Genomic DNA, 6,475 nt, shown 5'->3' with positions numbered 1-6,475 from the left:
ATGAGGTGTAAATCCATACAATATTTTCCGGCACATCTTTCCTTACATGATCACAGTTCTCCAATAATGATTTAACAAAAACAGTTGTTCCTGATCCACTTGGTCCTATTACGAGGCATGAGAAAGGTGTCTGCAATCTCGGGTCAAACAGGATAGGCTCTCCAAAATCAGACATGCTTTTCAATATCCAAAGGGTTCAGTCAGACCGTTTGGCAAAAGACGTTGTTTGTCATACACGACTCGGAAGGTTTCCTGGAATGACGCGTTTGTCAGCTTGTAGCCGTTTTTATGACATTGCTGTGGCGCTTTGATCATGGACCCATTGGCAGGATTTTTTACGTAACCCTCGATCAAGTCTTTGATGCTGTCAAAGTTTATTTTTTGACAGCTAGCACGAGTTTGTGTGATCCCTTTCACGTGCATAACAGTTTTTCCATTCAAGGTTTTTATACGCTTAACGTTTTGGTCCCGCCGCCGCAAATTCAACAATAGTGTCCCCACTCAACTCAACTGTTAACTGCCCGAGAAAATTACCAGTGGGTAACGGGGTTTCACCATCCCTACAGACGTAGATCAGGCTATCTGTATCGCAGGATCCTCTCTGGGGTCGCCACCTTTTCCATAAATCCATACAGAGGCAAGCGCGCATATGATGTGGTAAATGCAGCAATAAATATATTATCTGCTTTACCCGGACAAGCTATGTATTGTCACCCATACCGCCATTGGACCATAGCCGCATCATTATTCAGAAATGAAAAATAGGTGATGTCATACTGGTCGGAGAATAGAAACCTGAAAAATTCCTCAGCCTTCCTGACGAGTTTGGTTTGCGTGAGATTATTCCTCTGAGCGAATTTCCCCCAGAAAGAATTCAGACATAATTTCGCCATTTGTCTTATTGCAGGGTTGAGGGAAATTTTCCCCGGGTCCAAACTGATTTTTTGATTGACCCAGTAGTTCTCGACATATTTCTCCCTGCTCTGTGTCTTTATCAGATTCTGGTGGATATCCAGACGCCTCCTGTTTATGTTTTACAAACGTGTTTATGTACCCCACAAATATCGCTTTTAATTTCGAAATGCCAGACCTTGTTAATCTCTGCCACAATGTAACCTTTATCCAAAGCTTTGTGAAATTCAGGGGTCGGCCACGTCCCATTCAAAGCTCTTTCCTGATCGCTGTGTGTGCATGATTTATCTTGGTTGTTGAGATCAGCACACAGGCAACAAAGAGGAAAGACTAGCTTTCCCTGAGGCGTCTGGTAAGGAAGAATGGGGAAATGTAACCCGTGTGGCGGGTAGACGCTAGCTTTGATGAGACCGAAATATGAACGAGGGTCTTGGAAATCCCTGATAATGATTTTCGGATGTCCTGTGGGGTATGTGAAATTTATGTTAACGTAAGGGTACAACAACGTCACATCAACATAATGAATCTGTTCACCCTGACCTGACGTGTACCGCAGATGTGCAGGGGCTCTCCGTCCCCCGTACAAAGCATCTCTTGGTTCGAGCGGTTTCGGGGCTCGGTACTGCTGGAGAAATTGTTGGATTGTCTGATTATTTTTTTTGATGTTATTTCATTCATGATCACAGATAATGGTAAGACTGACACCCTCCGTCGCTCGCAAAGCTGCTAAGTTCATCTGACACACCGCGTACAGCTGACCGAATGTGGTGTTCAGAAGAGGATTTTTTTCATGGGCCAGAAAACAGATTGGACAACCGTGATAAAAGCAGCCAAGGAATTCCCAGGCATTTTTCACCCCGTTAACCTCCATATACCCATCAACGGTATACGCCCCCAGCTTTTTCTCACCCTGGTTCAGTGCGTGAGCGATTGTAATATTTCGGTTCTCCATTTCCCATTCTAACCATTGAATCGAACCGTCTGAAACTCTTTTATACTGTTACTGTTACTGCTACGGTAATTGTCGGCTGACGGTAAGGCCAATGTATTAGGTGGAAGAAAGTTCATTTTAAAAACTTTCATACAGGCTGAGGCAATTGTAGTGCAGCTAAAAGGGTCCATGAGTGTTTTGCTGACAAATTCCTTCATAAATTTAGTGCATGCTGCTGCGAGAATTCTACTGTCATCGCGGTACATCATCACCTCCACTTTAAAATCGAAAACGGAGTTCTGTTTGGTTTTGTACCACGCATCAAATTCCTGTTTTTCTGTCTCAGACATTTTTGCCACGCCATATGCAGCGGGATCAAGATATGGACCGATATAATCCAAATTTTTTGCTGAGCTGAACAGGTACGGAAAGTAACCTTTCCGCATACCCGTCTGCACTTCGATACCCATAGCTTTCGGCATTTGAGCGAGGCGCATGGTTAAAAATGACAGCGAATCAATGTACTTCTGCCTGAACGCCCGATCTGACATTTGCAGAACTTTACTCCCTGTCATAATCAATCAATCAATCAATCAATTTTTTTATATAGCGCCAAATCACAACAAACAGTTGCCCCAAGGCGCTTTATATTGTAAGGCAAGGCCATACAATAATTATGTAAAACCCCAACGGTCAAAACGACCCCCTGTGAGCAAGCACTTGGCTACAGTGGGAAGGAAAAACTCCCTTTTAACAGGAAGAAACCTCCAGCAGAACCAGGCTCACGGAGGGGCAGTCTTCTGCTGGGACTGGTTGGGGCTGAGGGAGAGAACCAGGAAAAAGACATGCTGTGGAGGGGAGCAGAGATCGATCACTAATGATTAAATGCAGAGTGGTGCATACAGAGCAAAAAGAGAAAGAAACAGTGCATCATGGGAACCCCCCAGCAGTCTACGTCTATAGCAGCATAACTAAGGGATGGTTCAGGGTCACCTGATCCAGCCCTAACTATAAGCTTTAGCAAAAAGGAAAGTTTTAAGCCTAATCTTAAAAGTAGAGAGGGTGTCTGTCTCCCTGATCTGAATTGGGAGCTGGTTCCACAGGAGAGGAGCCTGAAAGCTGAAGGCTCTGCCTCCCATTCTACTCTTACAAACCCTAGGAACTACAAGTAAGCCTGCAGTCTGAGAGCGAAGCGCTCTATTGGGGTGATATGGTACTACGAGGTCCCTAAGATAAGATGGGACCTGATTATTCAAAACCTTATAAGAAGAATTTTAAATTCTATTCTAGAATTAACAGGAAGCCAATGAAGAGAGGCCAATATGGGTGAGATATGCTCTCTCCTTCTAGTCCCCATCAGTACTCTAGCTGCAGCATTTTGAATTAACTGAAGGCTTTTTAGGGAACTTTTAGGACAACCTGATAATAATGAATTACAATAGTCCAGCCTAGAGGAAATAAATGCATGAATTAGTTTTTCAGCATCACTCTGAGACAAGACCTTTCTGATTTTAGAGATATTGCGTAAATGCAAAAAAGCAGTCCTACATATTTGTTTAATATGCGCTTTGAATGACATATCCTGATCAAAAATGACTCCAAGATTTCTCACAGTATTACTAGAGGTCAGGGTAATGCCATCCAGAGTAAGGAACTGGTTAGACACCATGTTTCTAAGATTTGTGGGGCCAAGTACAATAACTTCAGTTTTATCTGAGTTTAAAAGCAGGAAATTAGAGGTCATCCATGTCTTTATGTCTGTAAGACAATCCTGCAGTTTAGCTAATTGGTGTGTGTCCTCTGGCTTCATGGATAGATAAAGCTGGGTATCATCTGCGTAACAATGAAAATTTAAGCAATACCGTCTAATAATACTGCCTAAGGGAAGCATGTATAAAGTGAATAAAATTGGTCCTAGCACAGAACCTTGTGGAACTCCATAATTAACTTTAGTCTGTGAAGAAGATTCCCCATTTACATGAACAAATTGTAATCTATTAGACAAATATGATTCAAACCACCGCAGCGCAGTGCCTTTAATACCTATGGCATGCTCTAATCTCTGTAATAAAATTTTATGGTCAACAGTATCAAAAGCAGCACTGAGGTCTAACAGAACAAGCACAGAGATGAGTCCACTGTCCGAGGCCATAAGAAGATCATTTGTAACCTTCACTAATGCTGTTTCTGTACTATGATGAATTCTAAAACCTGACTGAAACTCTTCAAATAGACCATTCCTCTGCAGATGATCAGTTAGCTGTTTTACAACTACCCTTTCAAGAATTTTTGAGAGAAAAGGAAGGTTGGAGATTGGCCTATAATTAGCTAAGATAGCTGGGTCAAGTGATGGCTTTTTAAGTAATGGTTTAATTACTGCCACCTTAAAAGCCTGTGGTACATAGCCAACTAACAAAGATAGATTGATCATATTTAAGATCGAAGCATTAAATAATGGTAGGGCTTCCTTGAGCAGCCTGGTAGGAATGGGGTCTAATAAACATGTTGATGGTTTGGATGAAGTAACTAATGAAAATAACTCAGACAGAACAATCGGAGAGAAAGAGTCTAACCAAATACCGGCATCACTGAAAGCAGCCAAAGATAACGATACGTCTTTGGGATTGTTATGAGTAATTTTTTCTCTAATAGTTAAAATTTTGTTAGCAAAGAAAGTCATGAAGTCATTACTAGTTAAAGTTAATGGAATACTCAGCTCAATAGAGCTCTGACTCTTTGTCAGCCCAGCTACAGTGCTGAAAAGAAACAATCAGCTGAAAAGAAATAATCAGTTCAGGAGTGATACCCTGACTGATTACATATTGCAGAAGGAGATAACCGTTGAATCCTTTAGAATAGTGCACTATGAAGATGTGATCCTCGAATTTCTTTGCTCTAAAATGTTTGAAAAATTCAGCAACACAATCAGTCCCCCATGCTTTCCAGATGTGGCCAGTCATCGTCTGGGTGCTGACATAAAACGGGATGTGTTCTCCGACATCATTCATAAATGTTTCAAAGTCATAAAACATGTATTTGTCAGAATAAGACTCTGCTGGTTTGATTGGTGTCATATAACACAAGTGGAGCTCGTCTGTCTCCTCAAGCTTTTCACCGAATATTGGACAGGACGAGTACTTACAGACGTGAGGGCTGCTTTTTTTAGAGAAGGGTACATAATACTCTCTTCTGCATTTAAGACATATTTTCCTGCAATCACACAGGCTTACAGATTTACCTGCGACAGGTCCCAACCTCGGTTCTTTATGCCTGACATAGCATAGCTCAGACCGACAGTTCTTGTCACAATCAGCGCAGGAAATATGGTGTTTATCATCGTCTCCACAGTCGGGGGTCTCGCATACACCGCAGCGCCGTGAGCAGGAGTGCCCGCGCTGACACTCATATCCGGTAAAGCAAAAATCACAGAAATATTTCACCCCAGGAACTGTTTTACGTTCATGATAGCATAATAATGGTTTCTGAAAAGAAATAGAAATGCTGTTTTTTCAGGGGAGTGATTAATCTGCGCTGTCTGGAATTTGGATAGTATTCTTTCCCCGTCAGCTCTAAAAAACACCACAATTTTGCAATCGAGAGCCGATTCAAATTTTCCAAGGTGGTCAAATGATACAGGTGTGCTCGTCGATAATCCAACGGAACTTTGTAACTCGTACGCCCTGGTGGTGGCTTCCTGGGTAGTGAGATGTCGCTTTAATTGGATGAGATTTATTGCAAAACATAGCTGATTATTAATATTACACACAATGTTGAGACACCGGGCCTTTTTCACTATCAGCTCATCATCGAGAAGGCTGGTTATTTTACGCTTATAACCCCCACCAGTGGGATTGTGCACGACTTGAACAACCAATTCGAGCGAGCTGTCAGATAACACATTCGCGTATGATTGAACAAGGCGCTCGAGAAGATTTTGGAACCCAGCCAAATCACCATCAGCGTCGCATGTCCTGATAAGAGCTCCCTGATTGTGGAGACTTTCACCTCTAATTTCTGCCTGTACAATGTCACCTTCCCTGGCATATGATAGTGCTCTTTCAACAGAGCTTTGAAAGGTGGTCATGACACCATTGTAAAACTGAGCAAAGTCTGGGGTATCACCTGTTGCAGGGAAATGTAACATTTGCCGGATTTCCACATTATTAAACCTGTTTCTAGTTGTTGTAACAAGATTTCTCCCTGCCCCACTCATGACAGGTGCCCCTCCCGTGCGATCCCTGCTCTGACTGTGTGATTCTAATTCACTGTGCAGAAGTGATGACGTTCCCGGTCTCTCGTCTTCTCCCCTCGAGGAGGAAACCGTGCTGATTGGAAGGGGGGTTGGTGAGGAGGCTCCTGGTATTTCGTCGTCCAAGCCAGTTTCGACGGGCCGGGCTAAACCATTTAGCGCTTCTGTTAAAGGGGTCAAATGTATACGGTTTTGGAATTCAGCCTGATTAATACGGTGCGGGGGTGTTCTCTCTGGTGACTCATGTCGGTCATCTCCAGGCTGACACGTATCATTTAAAGCATTATTTATTTCTGAAATTAAGGCAGTGAGATAAGGGTTCACTCCTGATTCGGGTGACCTATCTTGACTGTCCTCTGACATATTGGAAAAACGATGAAAAA

This window comes from Thalassophryne amazonica, chromosome 7, assembly GCF_902500255.1.
Source record: "Thalassophryne amazonica chromosome 7, fThaAma1.1, whole genome shotgun sequence".
NCBI classification, from domain to species: Eukaryota; Metazoa; Chordata; class Actinopteri; order Batrachoidiformes; family Batrachoididae; genus Thalassophryne; species Thalassophryne amazonica.
This window is presented reverse-complemented; position numbering follows the sequence as displayed.